The sequence below is a fragment of the Macaca nemestrina genome, chromosome 10, assembly GCF_043159975.1.
Source record: "Macaca nemestrina isolate mMacNem1 chromosome 10, mMacNem.hap1, whole genome shotgun sequence".
NCBI lineage: Eukaryota > Metazoa > Chordata > Mammalia > Primates > Cercopithecidae > Macaca > Macaca nemestrina.
The window spans coordinates 138,821,090-138,840,940 of record NC_092134.1 but is presented as its reverse complement, the minus strand read 5'-3'; the positions used below and the strand labels follow the sequence as shown (position 1 = coordinate 138,840,940).

The following is a 19,851-nucleotide window of genomic DNA, read 5'->3' as shown; positions in this document are numbered from 1 at the left end:
TAGTGAGGTCTGAGTAAAAGAACATAAAAGAAAGTCTCTTTGTTAGTGTCCGGTTAACATGGGCTGTTTGATTTAGTTTTGATTTAGTACACTTCATCAGTTTGACCATTTCTGAGAGATTTGTTCATCCTGGCTGAATTAAGGAGGACGATCAAGCATGAAAATCATATAGGAATCTGGACTGATTCCTAAGAAAGCCTTAAGTGTTGAATCAGTCGATTGCAGACCACACTTAGCTGAAACCTTTGGCACTTGGGATGGAATTTGCTTTATTTATTAAGATGGGGAATGTTGAATTCTTCCAATTTTTTGTATTTATAAAATTATGACTGATACTAACTCTTTTCTCTCCTCCCCTTGTGGAGGGCTTGAAGAAATTAACGATAACATTTAGCTGGAGGCTGCACAGAGGGGAAAATAGTGAAAGGGCAGGAGAGTTCCTGCCTCCCTTGAGTTCAAAGAGGAAGCTGAAGCTCATTATCATATAATTATAGGGAATATTGGGGGCAGCACCAACGCAGTGCCTCAGAGGCTCACATGTGGGTACCAGATGTAGTTCCTATGAGATCTGAAAAGCAGTATTGTTCCTGCGTAGTTAGAAGTGACCTGAAGTTATTTATGCCTTCTGGGCCTCACTTTTCTCATATGCAAAAGGAGAGGGCTGGCTGGGACTATTTACTCTCTACTCAAGCTATACATTATATCACCTGGGCAGCTGCAAAATATAACAATAGAACAGGCTGCACCACAGGTGAATGGTTGAAAAATGATTCTGATTCGGAATCCACAAATGACTCAAGTGGAAACCAGGCATCAGTATTTTTTAAAAGCCCCGCAGGTGATTCTTAAATGCAGCCAGGTTGACAACAACCACCCAGGTGATCTCTGTGGACTCATACAGCAAAAGCTTCCAAATTTTAGAGCTAATGGACACATGCATTGCAATCATTCTTTCTGGTTTGTAATCAAGCTCTGAAGGGATACTCGTAGGAATGTGCTTATTTTATAACTGATGACGGGCAAGGATGCGCTTTTTAAAAAGTTCAGAGGGCCTTGATTTCAACTTGGGCCTTCTAGCTACATTAATCCTTTTCCATGTGGGGAAGGATTCCATGACTCTGCTTCTTGTGACCTGGAAAATGGTATGGCCAGAAAAGCATAAGCAGTTTAAGAAAGGCTTGATAATTTGGTTCATAATGCAAGCAAGGAACTTTCAGGAATAATTCTCTAGCCCATCAAATCATCTATCCACCCAAAATATTTACTGAATGGCTGCTTTTTCTAGAAGATGCTGTCCCAGGTGAATTCTCTTAGATTGCTCTGTGCGCTCTCTTGAGCTCCTGTCAGAGAGATTCTACCAAACAGAGAAAGCCACGCTTCCGTGCTGGGATTGCTTTTCTCCTCCTCTGATACCGTTAACATCTAACGGTATCACCTTCTCTTCCACCTTCTCTTCCCACGTGGGCACTTCTGTCTCTGTAGTGTTTTGTCTCCGTACTATTTTGACAAAATAGTAGCAGCTGAAGTTGATGAAGTTCTTACTGTGTGCCAGGCATTGTGCTGTTGTTTGTTTGTTTCGTTTTTTAAAAAATAGTTTGTGTTACCTCTTTTTTTTGTTTTCTTTCTTTTTCTTTTCTTTTTTTTTTTTTTTTTTTTGACAGAGTCTCGCTTTGTTGCCCAGGCTGGAGTACAGCAGCGCAATCTCAGCTTACTGCAACCTCCGCCTCCCAGGTTCAAGTGATTCTCCTGCCTCAGCCTCCTGAGTAGCTGGGACTACAGGTGCGCACCACCATGCCTGGCTAATTTTTGTGTTTTAAGTAGAAACGGGGTTTCCCTATGTTGGCCAGGCTGGTCTCAAACTCCTAACCTCAAATGATCCACCTGTCTTGGTCTCCCACAGTGCTGAGATGACAGCTGTGAGCCACCATGCTCAGCTTGTATTACCTCATTTAATCCTCCCAACTACTCTAGGAAACAGGCTGTATTCTATTATCACTCTGGACTGAATATCTGTGGCCCCTCCCCACCCAAATTCATATGTTGAAATCCTAATCTCCAATCCATGATGTTTGGGGGTGGGGCCTTTGGTAGGTAATTGGGGTTAGATGAAATCCTGTGGGCAGAACTTCCACAATGGGATTAATTCCTTTATAAAAGGAGGAAGACACACAAGATTGCTCGTGAGAACATAACTGGGAAGAGGCCCTCACCAAGAACCTGACCATGCTGGCATCCTGATCTCAGATTTCCAGCCTCCACGACTTTAAGAAACAAATTTCTATTGTTAAAGCCACCCAGTGTATGATATTTGTTATTGTTGTAGCAGCCTGAGCTGACCAAGTTTTTTTTGTTTTTTTTTTTTGTTTTGTTTTTTTTTTTTTTTGAGGCAGGGTCTCGCTCTGTCACCCAGGCTGGAATGCAGTGGCATGATCACGGCTCACTGCAGCCTCAAACTCCTGGGCACAAGTGATCCTCCTACCTCAGTCTCCCAAGTAGCTGGGACTACAGGTGCACACCACCATGCCCAGCTAATTTTCTGTATTTTTCGTAGAGAAGGGTTGCACCACGTTGCCCAGGCTGATCTCAAACTCCTGGGTTCAAAACAATCCACCTGCCTCGGCCTCCCAACGTGCTGGGATGACAGGTGTGAGCCACCTGTAATTGTTTTTATAGGTGAGAAAATGAGGCCTTAGAGCGGTTAACTAACCCGTGCAAAGTCACAGGGTTAGGAAATGAGAGGCAGAACACCAACCAGGACTCCCAAGCTGTACTTGCGTTATTTCCCACAGCCCAGAATGACTTCTCAGATCCTCTAGCTGCCTCCCACCCAAGCCCGCTTGTCAGGATCTGATTCAAGACTCCCCATGAGGCCTATTCCAGTTTCTCCAACCCAGCCTGAGGCTTCCCTCCTGCACTGTGCACTCAGCAGTGATCACACACTGCGCTCGACCTTCGGCGTTGCTCAATGTCCGTTTCAACGATGGACTTTTCATGTTGCAGGCTTGCCTCCATCCAGGTACCGTAAACCTCCTGAGTGTCGGGACTCAACTTTCTCCTCCCTCCACTGCCCAGCTCAGAGCTAGACTCGTGTGAAGACCCAGTGCATGTTTTATGAGATAACTGAATAAATGAATAGATTGACAAATCTTCTAGGTTTCCACTTCCAGAGAAAGAATCACCAAAACACCAACTACATCCTTACCTTTGATTTATTTGTCATGTTTATTCGGCACTTATTATGTGCCCAGATGAGAGGTCCCCACACGGTCTCTCTAAGCATTTTATCTTCCCCAGTTCTTTTCAAGTTGCCCGAAAATGTACTTTTCCGCCTTATAAAATCAAAGGAGCATTTGAATGCAGACTTTGTTTTCTGAAATGTGTGTTTTCTACTATAAACGAGATCTTAGTAAATCTGAAGAAACAAATGTCAAAATTGAGACCCAAGCAAATTGCCCAAAGTCATATGGCTAGTAAGTGCCAACGCCAAGGTTAGACTGTGGGTCTCTAACAAAGCGCAAACCTTTTTTCTCAATACCATGACATGTCTCCACTTTGGGAATTAGCAGAGCCGGGCCTTTGACTTGGGTGCTTTGCTGGATTTCTGCCCTGGGTTATTTTAGTATCTCCTCAGGCCCTGGACGACAGAGAAAACCCCACCCTGTGTTCCCACCCTCAGCGTGTGTGATGTGGGCAAGTTACTTCAATCTCATTTTTCTCTGCAAAATGATGGATCTGTATTAGATCGATTCTAAGGCTACTCTCAGTTCTATGCATTTAATTCTGGTCGCAAATGATTGCCTTTATTACCTCTCGTTCTTATATTTTCTTGAATGAGATAAAGTATAAAAAGCATGCTATAGTGTAGAATACATAAATATTTAGGATGGTGCAAAAAGAAATTGCAGCTCTTGTCATTGCTTTCAGTGGCAAAAAACCATAATTAGTTTTGCACCAACCTAATAAAACACATTCTGCTGCTTATATTAGTAATAATGATGGCCAGGTGTGGTGGCTCACGCCTGTAATCCCAGCACTTTGGGAGACCGAGGCAGGTGGATCACGAGGTCAGGAGATTGAGACCATCCTGGCTAATATGGTGAAACCCTGTCTCTACTAAAAATACAAAAAATTAGCCAGGCGTGGTGGCTGGCAACTGTAGTCCCAGCTACTAGAGAGGCTGAGGCAGGAGAATGGCATGAACCTGGGAGGCGGAGCTTGCAGTGAGCTGAGATCGCGCCACTGCACTCTAGCCTGGGCGAAAGAGGGAGACTCCGCCTCAGGAAAAAAAAAAAAAAAAAAAAGTAATTGCGGCTCTTATCATTGCTTTAAATGGCAAAAGCCATAATTACTTTTGCACCAACCTAATAAAACATATTCTGCTGCTTGTATTAGTAATGACTGGTATGAACATGTCTGAATCCCCAAAAGGACTGTGGCAATAGCTGACATGGATTGAATGTTTACTACATGCCAGGCACTGTTCTAAGCACTTGAGATATATACCCAGACCTCAATATTGTGGGTTCTGCATCTATGAATTCAAGCAACCACAGATCAAAAATATTCCAAAAAATTGCCATCTGTACTGAAAACACGGAACAGTTTTTCTTGTCTTTACTCCTTAAGTGATACAGTATGACAACTACTTATGTAACATTTCCATTGTATTAGGTATTACAAGTAATCTAGAGATGTTTTAAAGTATATGGGGGATGTGCATAGCTTATATGCAAATACTACACCTTTTAGTATCAGGGACTTGAGCATCTGTGGATTTTGGTATCCAAGGAAGGTCCTGGAACCAGTCCCTCATGGATGCTGAGGAATGGCTGCATTTCCTGGTTTAATTCATAGAACAAACTCTATGAGGGAGGTACTAAGGATCACATTTATTTTACAGGTAGGGAAACTGAGTCTCAGAAACTGAGCCTCACTAACTCAGGGTAAATGACTTTCCCAAGACCACACAGGTAGGAAGCCAGGACATGGACGCAGGTGGTCTGTCTCTAGGGACTGTACCCTCATGCCCCAGCTCTCCGACTTTGCCTTGGGTGCAGGGACCGGGCACTGTTCTCCTTGGTGTCCTCCCCCGGCAGTTAACAGCGTTGAGCACACAGTGGCACAGAGTCAGAAAATGAACTGGGGTGGACTGAACGGAAAGGGAAAAGAGGTTGGCTGTGGGTGAACTCCCTCAACTGGCGAAAGTTCCGGAACAGGTGCCCCCAGGCAGCTGTGAGCAGCCTCCTGAGAACTGCTAAGAACTGAGCGGCTATCTGGGGTATGCTCAGCCTCCAGGGGAGATGCAGGCTTGCTGGCCCCTGTCGGTTTTTTCCAGCTCGAGGATTCAATGTTCCGCCGATTCCTAGAACTGTTGGCTGAAAGGGAACTGTTTACCATGAACCGCAGCGCGGTACTAAACGTGACAGGAATTGTGCACGCGTTGGGCCTGATGCTTATCTCGTGGGCCAGCCAGGGACAGGCAGCCATTTGCCAGCGTGTCATCAGCTGCAGAGCAGCAGCTTCCTTTCCAATTACTCACAGCTACTGTAAGGGTGGGAGAACGAGGGCGCACGGGGGAAGGGAGCTGTCTCCCTGCAGCCATGGACGATGCTCACAGAGGCAGCAACAGCTGCCCAGAGCAAGTGTGATTTCTGGGGCTCTCAAAACATGTTTGCCCTTTGTCCTCATGTTCTCTCTCCAATCACTTTGAGCAGATAATTCCTACAAATGCAGGTGAGGTGAGGGTAAGCATAATCTGTCACTCCATGGCTAGAGCAAAGAAATTACTAATACATGTCAAGAATATTCACATCCATCATTTGACCCTTAAATCCACACTGTGCAGTTGGTACCATCATCTTCATTCCTCCCATCTTTATTCCACATAAGTTAATGAAACTTGGAGAGAGCAACTGATTTTCTGCCGGCAGGGTATGGAGCTGAGATTCAAACCACATCTTCTCTGTATCTATTTCCTATTCTTTTCACTTACATTGACACTGCTTAAATTTGTAAGGATAAATAACCGATATGGGGAAGGAAGAGCAGGAAGGAAGAGGTTTCCGAAGGGCGCAGAGGGGCGTGGGGAGAGGTCTGTCAGGTGAAACACAGGACACTCAGGGGAATTTGAATTTCAGATAAATAATTAATTTAAGTTACCAAATATTCCATACTTGTACTAAAACATTTTTCATTGCTTATCTGAAATTCTGTAATTCAGGTATTGTGTTTCTATTTGCTAGATCTGCAGCCCTGCGTGAAGAGTATGAAAAGACCCACAGTCAAGGATCCTGAAAGCAGACTTTATGGAATTCAAAGTACGCGGTCAAGCTAAGTCTACATTTCTCTCCCTAGTGTGTGTGTGCATGAGAAACCGTGGCGCGTCCCAGGTCTGGGGTCTGGTTGTGTGTCCGGAGTTGGTTCCTTCCAGTGGGTTCGTGGTCTCGCTGACTTCAAGAATGGAGTCTGGGACCTTTGCAGTGAGTGTTATAACTCTTAAAGATGGCACAGACCCAAAGAGTGAGCAGCAGCAAGATTTATTGTGAAGAGGGAAAGAATAAAGCTTCCACAGAGCGGAAGGGGACCTGAACTGGTTGCTGCTGCTGGCTGGGGGTGGCCAGCTTTTATTCCTTTATTTGTCCCTGCCCATGTCCTGCTGTTTGGTCCATTTTACAGAGCGCTGATTGGTCCATCTTACAGAGCGCTGATTGGTCCATCTTACAGAGCGCTGATTGATCCATCTTACAGAGTGCTGATTGGTCCATCTTACAGAGTGCTGATTGGTCCATCTTACAGAGCGCTGATTGGTCCATTTTACAGAGTGCTGATTGGTCCATTTTACAGGGTGCTGATTGGTCCATTTTACAAACCTTTACTTAGCTACAGAGCTCTGATTGGTGCCTTTGTGTGTGTGTGTGTGTGGTTTTTTTGCTGCTGTTGTTTTCTGACAGAGTCTCACTCTGTCTCTCAGGCTGAAGTGCAGTGGTGCAATCTCAGCTCACTGCAACCTCTGCCTTCTGGGTTAAAGCGATTCTCCTACCTCAGCCACCCAAGTAGCTGGGACCACAGGCGTCCGCCACCACACCCAGATAATTTTTTGTATTTTTAGTAGAGACGGGATTTCACTGTGTTAGCCAGGATGGTCTCGATCTCCTGACCTCGTGATCTGCCTGCCTCAGCCTCCCGAAGTGCTGGGATTACAGGCGTGAGCCACCGCGCCCGGCTTGATTGGTGCATTTTAACAGAGCACTGATTGGTGCATTTTACAAACCTCTAGCTAGCTACAGAAAAGTTCTCGGAGTCCCCACTCGACCCAGGAAGTCCAGCTGGCTTCACCTCTTCACCTTAGGTTAGAGGGACCTAAGAATTCAGTCTGCTGCCACAGCAGGCAAGAACCTTGATGGTATGGCACTAAATGCTATGAGCCAGACACGAAAGGACAGATATCGCATCATTCCATCCATATGAAGCACCTGGAATACGCACATTCATAGAGACAGGTAGTGGAATGGTGGTTGCCAGGGGTTGGGGGTGAGGGACAATGGGGAGTTAGTATTTAATGGGGTAGGGTTTCAGTTGGGGAAAATGAAAAAGTTCTGGCGAGGGATGGTGGTGACGGTTACACAATATTGTGAATATAGGCCACACCACTAAACTGCAGAGTTAAACATGATTAAAAGTGCAAATTTTATGTTATGCATATTTCATCACAATTATACACAAAAATATTTCAGTTCGAGGTCCTGCCCTGTCCTGAAAAGAGCTCTGTAGGGAGCGGCAGCCAGCTCGCCCCCGGGTTGCCCCAGACATGAGAAACACAGAAATACACATGAAGCTCAGGCTTCTCCCTACTGCTCAGCATCCAGGGTGCAGGGGCCAGGCACTGAGCGCCAGCCAGGAACGGGGAGAGGTTTATGTGACTCGGTGGAGGTCACACTGCAGACAGAGGCTCAGGGAACCCAAGTCCCCCAGCCTCCATGTGGGGCTCATTCCTCTGCCTTAAAGGGAGAGGAACACAGCCCTCCTGCTGCTGCTCCTCCCCTCTAACCCCTGCGCAATGAGCTAATCTCCGAAAAGAGTTTAGAGCTCTTCTCAGAAAGATGCTCTATAAATACAGCGTCCTCTAGCTAACCAGGACTCCAGGGGTGAGGAACAGATCGCCAGAGGGATCCAGATGGGGGGAAGGGGTCCCTGGGGGACTTAAATTTAACCCCAGAAACTAGGCTCAGGTCACTGGCTGCAACAGCCCTGTGCGTTGTCCCCAGGAGAAACCATCCGGAGAATACTGTTTATTCTTCGTAATTCAGGGGCTTTCCCTGCCCCCAGTCACAGCCTAGGAGGATCATGGATTAATACGGGCTTTTGGATAGAATATGAATTTTTATCAGCAGCTGTTAGGACATCTTCCCTGATCTTTGCTTTAGGGGCCCAGGCTCTGCTAAATTCAGATCAGACAGAGTTAGTTGCTTCTCAGACAGACCTTACAAGGAAGCAGCAAGGCCACAGAAGCGTGGGGTAAATAATTTCAATGACAGTTCTCAATCTGCCGTGGGAACAAATCACCAGGGGCTTCTGAGAGCTTTCGCTTGACTTTCTCCAGGTAAACAAACTACCGCAGTCCTTCTCTCTCCTGTCACCCCAAACAGCACTTTTAATAACAAATATTTTGTAACAGTCTCTTTACTATTAAAAGTGAAACTGATGGTCAATATGGTAGTACCTACACATATCCCTTAAAAATTAGCATGATGCCTTAACTGTAGAGAAAAAAGGGGGAAAGTCACCTAAAAGATTGTATTTCAAGTTCTAAATGCTCAGGCACAGCCACATTAAGACAATGGAGGGTGCAGACGCTCATAGTGACTTATAATGAATACATTTGGATTTGAGAATGGCAAGAAAGTGTTCCACTAAAAATTATGTGCCATTTTTGACATTTGAGATAGGATTAGGTATGTCTGTGTAAATACATATAGTGAGAGAATCACTGTGAATGTGAGAGCTACAAATGTTGTACTGATAACTGACTGCCACTAGTGGTGTAACATGCTAGGGTTTTTCAGATGGTGCACTGTGTTTGAAAGGTTTCAAACAAAATACAGTCTTCCCTAGATTGATACCCTGGTTGGGAAACTGTGTCTTAAAGCGATGGAGAAAAACATTCTCTGCTTTATGTAAAGCAGTTTGATTCTAGGCTCAGATTTATAAACAGGTGTTCTACCTACCTGACATTCTGAATGCCAAGCAATGTGCAGGACAATTTGTCATGATGGGAGACTCTCCTCTGTGTTGCAGATGCCTCTCATCTGTGGCTCCTGTTCCCTGATGCTAGTAGCATTCCCAGTCACTGTGATAAGCAGACACCCTCCCAAACTGCCGAAGTGCTCCACTGAGAACCACTGATGCAACAGGGCTGAAAGTGCTTAATCCTTACAGAGATTCCCCTTCCCCTTCCCCTTCCCTTCCCTTCCCCTTCCCCTTCCCCTTCCCCTTCCCCTTCCCCTTCCCCTTCCCCTTCCCCTTCCCCTTCCCCTTCCCCTTCCCCTTCCCCTTCCCCTTCCCCTTCCCCTTCCCTTCCCCTTCCCCTTCCCCTTCCCCTTCCCCTTCCCCTTCCCCTTCCCCTTCCCCTTCCCCTTCCCCTTCCCCTTCCCCTTCCCCTTCCCCTTCCCCTTCCCCTTCCCCTTCCCCTTCCCCTTCCCCTTCCCCTTCCCCTTCCCCTTCCCCTTCCCTTCCCTTCCCTTCCCCGTTTCCCTTTCATCTTTCCGTATGATTCTAAGAAGTGGGATCCAGGAAAGGGAGAAAATAACTCTGTCTTGCTGTGTGGAGTGGCTCAGGAAAAACCAGATGAGTTGATTATGAGGGAACATTAGGGCAAAGGCCTTAAAGATCTGACTAGGAATCCATTTTCTAAAATCATTATATTAAAAAGATACATGCACTCATATGTTTATTGCAACGCTATTCACAATAGCACAAAGATATGAAATCGACCTAAATGTACATCAGTGGATGACTGGATAAAGCAAATGTGGTATGTGTGCACAATAGAATACTATACAGCCACGAAAAATGAAATCATGTCCTTTGCAGCAACATGGATGGAACTAGAGGCGGTTGCTTCAGTGAAACAATTCAGAAAGTCAAATACCACATGTTCTTACGTTTAAGTGAGAGTTAAATAATGTGTATATATGGACATACAGTGTGGACTGATAGAAGTTGGAGACTTGGGAGGGGGAGAGTGAGAGGTGGTTGGGTAATGAGAAATTACTGAATGAGTACAATGTATATTATTTGCATGATGGATGCATTAAAAGCCGAGACTTCACTACTAAGCAATATATCCATGTAACAAAACTGTGCTTGTACTCCTTAAATTTAATCTCCTAAGAATCCATTAACAGTAGAGATTCTCATAAGAATCCATTTTCTTTCTTTCTTTTTCTTTGAGGCAAGGTCTCACTCTGTCACCCAGGCTAGAGTGCAGCGGTGCAATCACGGTTCACTGCAGACTTGAACTCCCCGGGCTAAGCCCCCCAAGTAGCTGGGCTACAGGCATGTGCCACCACGCCTGGCTAATTTTTCCGCTTTTTGTAGAGACGAGCGTTCACCACATTGCCCAGCCTGGTCTCGAACTCCCGGGCTCAAGCAATCAGCCTGCCTCAGCCTTCCAAAATGTTGGGATTACAGATGTGAGCCACTGTGCCAAGCCAAGAATCCATTTTCATTCTTACTTCTATAAGTGACTTACACTTCACAAAACTCTTTCCAGCATATCCTCTCATTTGAATCTACACACTGATTCTGCTTGGTAGGCAGGGCAGGAATATAAGCTGCACTTAAGAGATGAAGATATAGAGGCAGAGCGAGCTTAAGTGATTTATTTATCCAAGGTTATTCTCTGTCTTACCCCTGTGTATATTTCCTTGCCAGCCCTCCCATGACATGAAGTAATGCTGTACTGTTGCGTGGGAAACTCATGGATGTGTCTACTCTGTTAGAATGAAAGCTCCCAGCAGACAACAGTCCGCTTTCTCTCTAGTTCACTGTTCTTCGCAGGCACCAGCATAGTTATTTAAAACTAGTAGGCTTAAAATAAATATTTATTTCATAAATGAATTAGCAGCCTTGTTGCTTCCAATCCTTTATCCTCTTCATAGAATTCTCCTCTTAAAATAGTCGAATCACCTCATGCCACCTCATTGCAAAAATCTACTGTGGTTCACTGCTGTGTAGAAGATAATTTTAAGCTCCTTAGCTTGGCATTCAAGCTCTGTCTTCAAATTCTATTCCCCTCTGCACCCGTAAATGCCACCCACACTCCAAAACAGCCTGCACCACCTGCCATTAGCAGCTAACATTTATCGAACATTTACTGCAGGCCAAGTACGGCGCCAAGCACTTTACGTATATTCTTCTACTTAATCTTCGCAAGGACTCTGTGGAAGACGCACTATTGTTTCCATTTTAATGCAAAGGGAAACCGAGGCTTCAGTAACTTACCCGAGACCATGCAGCTCTTGAACGGCACACCTGGGACTTGAACCCCCACCTTTCTGCCCCCAAGTGCATGCACTAAGTCCCACGTTAGGTTGAACTTACTCTGCCTTTACACCTTGGCTGGGGCCTGTGCTTGGGTTCCTTGCTCGGGCTGGGATATCCCTTCTCTTCTCCACGTGCCTGCATCCTTGCTGTGCCTGCCTCAGTGGCCTTTCTTCCATGAGCCTTCACATCCTATCCACTCTCGTGAGCCACTTTTTCCTCTGCAACACAATGCATGCTGAGTTAAAGCAGGATTAGCCGGGCAGGAGACTGTCCCCCACAAGGGTCTGTGATCTCTCTTGAGGCGAAGACTATAAGCCATTCATTTTTAAAAATTTTTTAAAAATTACTTTATTTTAAAATTGAATAATTGTACATATTCAGTAATTGTACATGTTCATGGAGATACATGGTGATGTTTCAGTACATATAAGGCTGAATAAATGAGAGTAATTAGCCTATTCATCCTCTAAATATTTATCGTCTCTTTGTGTTAGGAACATTTAACGTCCTGCTAGCTATTTGAAACTACGTAACACGCTGCTGTTCACTAGAGTCATCCTACAGTGATGTAGGATACTAGAACTGATTCCTCCTACCTGATAGGATTTTGTATCCTTTCACAAACCTCTCCCTATTCCTCTCCTCTAAAATCAGCATCCCAGTCCCAAGTTACAACTGGTGTTCAGTGACTGTTTCTTAGACATCTCAGGATGAAGTTTAGTGGTGATGTTATTATTATTAAGGAAATAGCCACAAGGGGGCAGTACCAACGGGTCTTAGGATGGATTGCTCGCCCGGTTCCACCTGGGAGACGGGTGAGACACGCTTCCAGCTCACACGATGGCCCTGAGGGGCGGAGGAACCAAGGTCTAATATAATTAAATATAATTAAGTGTGCACAACCAAAAGGTAAACAGCAATGGGAAGCGTGGGAGGAAAATCGGAAGAAAGTTAGAAAAAACACCAATTTTTTGGAAGCGCTTGAAAACTTGTGGAGTTTTGAAAACGTTCGGATAATATAGGGAATATAGTTTTTTTTCCTGCAGAGTGTTATTTGGTTTTGTTCATACAACATTTACATCTTTAGTTCCCTACACATCATTTTGTTAGCAAACTAAGAAACACATAACACAGTCCGTGTTGTTGAGGAAAACTCACATTTAGGTCCATAAAGAGGGCTACAAATAATGAATGCTATTTTCTGTTGTGCTTCCTCAAATTTTCTATTGTTCTTTCTCCACCTTCCTCCTGTTGTTTATGGAGATTGTAAGTTATATTTTCACTTATTGTTATTGCTGTTTTGCCTGTTTTTTTTTTTCTAGTTAAAAAGGGGTGGAAAATCATAAAAGTTGTGAGATACGTTATTTTTCTAGCCCTATTGGAACCTGCAGCTAATTCTGGCAAAAGATGGAGCAGGGCTGGGTGGAGAAGGATGGAGAAGGGCCACAGAATATTGACGGGCCTTACGGGCCTATGCTCAAAAATCCATGGGAGTCATAGGATTCAAGGCCGGGCACAGTGGCTCACACCTGCAATCCCAGCACTTTGGGAGGCCCAAGTGGGCAGATCGCTTGAGCCCAAGAATTCAAGACCAGCCTGACCAATGTGGCAAAACCCCATCTCTACTAAAAATACAAAAATTAGCTGGGCTTGGTGACGGGTGCTTGTAAACCCAGCTACTCTGGAGGCTGAGGCAGGAGAATCGTTTGAACCCAGGAAGTGGAGGCTGCAGTGAGCCGAGATTGCACCACTGCCCTCCAGCCTGGGTGGCAGAGTGAGACTCTATGTCAAAAAAATAAATAATAAGAATTCATGGATTCACCCATATCGAGGGTTGGAAAATAAAAGGATTTTGAGAAGTCTTTCTGAGGGAAAGACATTTTAGGGGACCTTTCAGGAAGGCCTGAAATAGCTTCATGAGTGAAGAGAAACTTCAGTAAGACCCCATGGAAGGCTTGACATGTGTCCCTGAAGCTGAGGGGCACCATGAACCTCTGTGTGATGCCTACCTGGAAATTCCAAGGCAGGAGAGAGCGTGTGCTTCCTGCTGCGGCAGTGCTGAGAGTGAAGGGCAGGCTGCCTCTGCCCTGGGCTCGGGCTTCATTCCGGAGTTTGCAGGGGCCAGGATTGTCTGCGTGTTTCCCAGAGACCGGGTGTGAGCCACACATGAGAGCCGGGATGACTTATACCCCGTCCAGCAGAGCCACCTGGACAGGTAACAGGTCCTGGTGCAAAGAAGCTGCCGGTGGACAGCTGGCTTCCCGTGGGGCTTGGAAAGGAGGAGGCAAGAGGTCCCCAAGGAGGATGAGCTTGCGGGGCCCTGGGTATTGTACAGAGACGGATGGGCTCTGCAGGGTCTCGAGTGGCCCCTAATGGGAGAGTCCATTTAGGCAGTTACGAGGCCCAGGAGCACAAAGCCAGTTTATAACAGGACTTGTCAGGTGACAACTTCCCTACCCACCCCTTTCCTCTTAGCCTCTGTCTGTAGCCCAAAAGGGTCAGAAAAAAGTCAGCAAGCTTGGGAAGAGGTATCTGGAAAGAGAGCAGAAACTGACCACGGCCATGCCTCCCAACCCCAGCAGGTCCCAGCTCGAGGTGGAGGAGGAAGTCTTACTTTTGAATGAAGACCAAAGTGTAGAGTATTCTGTTGCCTGGCATGATAATTTCTGAATCGTGGCTGTGCTTTGCCTCTGGAATAGCTATATGGCTTTGTCTTAGCTGTGAGTGGCTAGGAGAATCTAGAGACAGCCCGAGTTCTCCTCCAGGGACACTGGTTTCATCCAGCATATTTGCAGAGAGCAGTGAGAGACAAAAATAAAATTGCCTGGCGGTAACGTCTCACCGACTGTGCATGTTCCATGTGCTAGATTTGTCTTCCATATGAAAGACCGAAGGGAAGTACAACGTCTTAACAGCCATGATCTTTGGGTGGTGAGATGATGAGGGGTGAGATGATTTTTTAATTTCTTGGGTGTTGTAAATTTTCTACCATAAACATGTTTTAATTTTATAGTCTTAAGAAAATGAAAATAATATTCTTTGAAAAACGAATGAAGAACTTAAGATTATGTAGGTAAAAACTATTTCTGACTCAGGTTCTGTTTGCCAGTGGAGTGGGGAGGAAGCTAGAGGCACAGGCGTCAGCCGGGTGTGAGAAGAGGAAGGGTGATGTGAGGAGGAGGTCACCTGCCCTCACAATGCTCCTTCAGCCCAGAAACTCTTACCTGACACCCAGGTCCAAAATTCCTCAGTGCCCATCTGCCAGTTCTATACTCTGGACAATTCCTTAGAACTCATTGCCCTTACCACCTTCCCAAGGGAACTTCCTGGGGACAGAGTCTAGGTGTAAGGGTTGACAATGGCATCTGAAGCTTTTCTTCCCCGCCTTCACTTCCTAACCTGGGTCTTCTATGAGAGTTAACAGAAGAATTTCAGGCCAAGTCAGACGGGTGCTATACCCTGCAGCAGGGTTTCTCAACCTCGGCACCAATGATGTGTGGGGCCGAGTAATTCTTTGTTGTAGGGGGATGTCCTGTGCATTGTAGGATGGTTAGCATCCCTAGCTGCTACCCACCATCTACTGCACAGTGTCCCCAGACACCACCCACCACCCACTGCACAGTGTCCCAGCCGCCACCTACCACCCAACCCACAGCATCCCCAGCTGCCACCCACCACCCAACCCTCAGCGTCCCCAGCCACCACCCACCACCCAACCCTCAGCGTCCCCAGCCGCCAACCACCACTCACTGCATAGCATCCCTAGCTGCTATCCACTACCCACTTCCCTTCCCCAGTTGTAACAACCAAAAGGGTCTTCAGGCATTGCCAAATGTCCTCTAGATGTCAAAATTACCCCCATTTGAGAATAGCTGCCTTTGAGGTAACTGCCTATCACATCCAAAAGAATAGGGCCCCCACCCCCCAATTAGGGCTACTTTTGATGATAGCAGACCACTTGGGGGCCTGGTAAATGCACCAGCTGCTGACTTCAGTCTTGGCATAGGAAGTTAGAATGACACCCTGTGTGAGGGCAGCCTTCCCCAGATGGCAGCAAGGCACCGGTATGGACTGAATGTGTGCTCCCCAAGTTCATATATGAAAGCTCTGACCCCCAGTGTGGCTGGATTGAGAGTTAGGGTCTGTAAGGAAGTACAGGTGGTTATAAGGGTGGGGTCCTAATATAATAGGACTATGGCCTTACAGGAAGAGAAAGAGACATGCAGGTGTGCGGTGTCTGTTCTTAAGCTCAGAGGACAGGCCTTATAAGGACATGGTGAGAAGGTGGCCTTCTACAAGCCAGGAAGAGAGGCCTCACAGGACATCCATCCTGCCAGACCTCAATCTTGGGCTTCCAGCCTCCAGGACTGTGAGGAAATCAGTGCCTGTTGTTGAAGACACTGTGTGTGGCACACTGCTCGGGGGCCCCAGCTCTGAGATGGCACTGGATGTGCCTCTGTGCCAGTAGAGGCAGGCCCCAGGGGTCCCTGGCACCACGAGTAGCTGTGCCTTGTGGGGATGTGTGCCTGCTCTATTGGAGACCATGTGTCCCACGAAAACCAGACGGGAGGGCTCTTGTGTTCTTTGTAAGAAAAATGAATGGCCAATATTGACATTTACAACCAACCCTTCAGTTGGCCAACCTGGTGACCCTCCAACCTCCTCCACAGCCTAAGCCTCTCAAATGCTGCAGTCATCAACCTCCCTTCTCTCTTCACGGAAACCTTCATAGGAATGCGCAAGGAATGGAATATGCTGGTTGGGTGATTTTGAAAAAACAAACAGCATTAAACTTGTTGGGGAGGTGTGTCCAAAATTTTGTGTTGAAAAATCTTTTTAAAGTTATGCATTCATTTTTAAATAAACATGCTTGTTAACTGAGCATTTTGTGGGTTTAGCGTTTTCATCCTGAGCATCATTTGTCTCTAGGATGATTGGACTGTAGATGAATATAGTGTGGAAGTCTTAATGGAATATGGACACGTTTCAGAATGTCCCTGGGATATGGTTTTCACGGGATCTGTTGTTAGCCTGTTTTCTTGGCGTTTTGGCTTTTTTTCCTCCTAAAGCTGGAGGAAAGGAGGAAAAGCAGCTGTCCTGGCCAAGTGTCTGTGTGTGAAATGAGGCTGTGGTGTCCGTCTGCTTGTGTTTAGCACCATCGGGTTTAGTCTCAGGGCCCTGACAATAGACAGATGGCAGCAGGGCAGCAGAAGGCTTCTTGCTGGTCCCTTTAGGGACATGAATGGTCAGGCAAGGAATCTGAAATCTCTTGGGATCTCCCTCAGAAAATGGAGGGGACTGGTTCTTGTGTGCTTTACAAGAATCGGATTCAGCCTGAGAGGCACTCCCTGGGGTGAGCCACACATGAGGACTCCTTTTACTTTTTTTTTTTTGAGGCAGAGTCTCACTCTGTCACTCAGGCTGGAGTGCAGTGGCACAACCTTGGCTCACTGCAACCTCTGCCTCCCAGGTTCAAGCCATTCTCCTGTCTCAGCCTCCCGAGTAGCCGGGATTACCGGGTGAGCCAACACGCCCGGCTAATTTTTGTATTTTTAATAGATATGGGGTTTTGTCATACTGGCAAGGCTGGTCTCGAACACCTGACCTCAGGCGATCCGCCCACCTTGGCCTGCCAAAGTGCTGAGATGACAGGCGTGAGCCACCGCGCTCGGCCCACACATGTGGGCTTCTTTCTGTCCAGGCGTCACTGCTCTCTCCAGCGTCGTCTCCTCTAGCCTGGAACACTCCTGTGTGGGAGCCTCCAAATTGCTCTCCCTGCACACAGGCTCACCTCACCACATCATTTTATGGGAGACAGTTCTGATGATCGTTCTAGAACCCCTACCTGGTCTTGTTACTTTTTCTTTTTCTTTTTTTTTTTTTTTTTGAGATAGGGTCTTGCGCCATCACCCAGGCTAGAGTGCAATGGCGCGATCTCGGCTCAGTGCAACCTCTGCCCCCGGGTTTGAGCGATTCTTGTGCCTCAGCCTCCTGAGTAGCTGGGACTACAGGTGTTACAGGAAAGGGGTCCCAATAAAGACCCGAGAGAGTTGGATCTGACACAAGAAAGAATTCAGGGCAAATCCACAAAGCAAAAGCAAGTTTATTAAGAAAGCAAAGTGGTGAAAGCACGGCTACTCCGTAGACAGAGCAGGGTGTTTCCAAAAGTACGAGGAGGAACGTGTCCTCCCTAAGTACAATACTCACTTATATATAGGATAAAAACAGATCACTGGGAGATGGGTTCTGCTACAAGGGTTTCTGATGAAGGATTAATTTTCTTAATTACTATATTTTGCAAGAATCAATATTATTATCTTTAAAACAAAATTAGGAATGTTTTTGTTCTCAAGATATCAGAATCAGGACACTCTGATTCACCTACAGTCTACTGTAGATGAATACATCTACTGTATTCATTTACAGTCCAATCATCCTATAGAAATCCTATAGACCAAAGTCTGGGTGCATTTATTAAACGTCAATCTGTTCCCTTAACCATAAACATCTGGAGGCCAGGAATACCTAACTTCCTGGGAATGCGGCCCAGCAGTGGCAGCCTCATTTTCCTAGCCCTCACTCAAGAGGGAGTCACTCTGGTTCAAACACCTCTGACACAGGCACATGCCACCACCCCCGGCTAATTTTTTGCATTTTTAGTAGAGATGGGGTTTCACCATGTTGGCCTTGAACTCCTGACCTCAAGTGATCCGCCACCTCGGCCTCCAAAGTGCTGGGATTACAGGTGCGTGCCACCCTGCCGTGCTAATTTTTGTCTTTTTAGTAGAGACGGAGTTTTGCCATGTGGCCCAGGCTGGTCTCGAACTCCTGACCGAAAGTGATCCTCCTGCTTCGGCCTCCGAAAGTGCTGGGATTACAGGCATGAGCCACCATGCCCGGCCTGGTCTTGTTACTTCTTAAACCTCAGTAAGGGCCTCTCAGTGTTTTCAGATTAAAATTCAAGCTCCTCTGGTGAAAAGAAGCCAGACACAAGAGACTGCATATTGTGTGACAATAGGAAACATCCAGAAAAGGGAAAATGATGGAAACAGAAAGTAGATCCATGGTAGCTGGGGTGAAAGCAGGGAGGAGGGGATTAAATGGGCATGAAGAACATAATGAGCCCTCATCTTAAAAAAAAAATGTTTTTTTAAAACTAGCTGTTTGTGGTGGTGTGTGCCTGTGGTCCCAGCTACTCAGGAGGCTGAGGCAGGAGGATTGCTCGAGCCTGGGAGTTCAAGGCTGCACTGAGCTATGACTGTGCCCCTGCACTCCAGCCTGGGACACAGAGAGATACTTCATCTCTAAAATAAATAAGTACATCCTCGTAAAAATGTGCATGAAGGATTTTAATGGAGTAATGAGATGCTCTAAAACTGATTTATGGTGATGGTTAACTTTACCTAAAACTCATCGAGTCATATACACTAAGGGTGGATTGTATGATAAGCAAAATTAAAAAAAATTCAAGCATGTTAACACAGCTTCCCAGTGCTCCGGGATACAGTTCCTGTCCACCTATCTTGAGCTCCATCCTGCCCATGCTCCTCTCATCCTGGATACAATACTGACCCTGCTTAAATTCTTGAAGGGACCATGTTTTTCCGCGGCTCTACTGGCAAACACCTGCTGCATCCTTCCTTCCTCGCAACACTCTTCCCCTACCTGCCAACCCCTACCCCTGCCCCAAATCTGGCTGAGACCCTTTAGAGCTCAGCTTTCCCAAGGATGGATCCTCTCATCCACCAAGAGGAGGTCCTGACCCTGTTCTGTGCTCCCGTAATATACTTGAAGTTTCTCTTTTGTGCTGCTCATTATGTTTTGCTGTAATTATTTTATTTTTATTTTTATTTTTCCCACCCTGAGATGGAGTCTTGCTCTGTCACCCAGGCTGGAGTGCAGTGGTGTGATCTTGGCTCACTGCAAACCCTGCCTCCTGGGTTCAAGTGATTCTCCTGCCTCAGCCTTTTGAGTAGCTGGGATTACAGGCGTCCACCACCATGCCTAGCTAATTTTTGCATTTTTAGTAGAGATGAGTTCTCACCATGTTGACCAGGCTGGTCTCGAACTCCTGACCTCACGTAATCCGCCTACCTTGGCCTCCCAAAGTGCTGGGATTACAGGTGTGAGCCATTGCTCCTGGCCTATTTTGATGTAATTATTTATGTAATGTCTGTCTTCCTTGCCAGTTTATAAGCCCATATATAGTTTTCACAGTGATATTCCCAGGGCCCCAAGTGGTTTCTGGCGCATAGTAGGATGTTAGAAATATTAATTGCATAAATAATACAGGAATGAGGTGCAGAG

General features: G+C 46.2%; 1 long non-coding RNA gene across 1 annotated transcript in view; it reads left to right on the top strand.

Annotated features, from left to right (window-relative positions):
- The first annotated feature begins 2,638 nt into the window (after window positions 1-2,638).
- The window catches only part of LOC105484152 (uncharacterized), a 32,964-nt gene continuing 15,751 nt past the window's right edge, over window positions 2,639-19,851 (top strand). The window contains exons 1-2 of the long non-coding RNA XR_988785.2: window positions 2,639-3,016; window positions 6,243-6,317. This is a non-coding gene — a long non-coding RNA (uncharacterized lncRNA). The remainder of the gene's footprint in view (window positions 3,017-6,242; window positions 6,318-19,851) is intronic.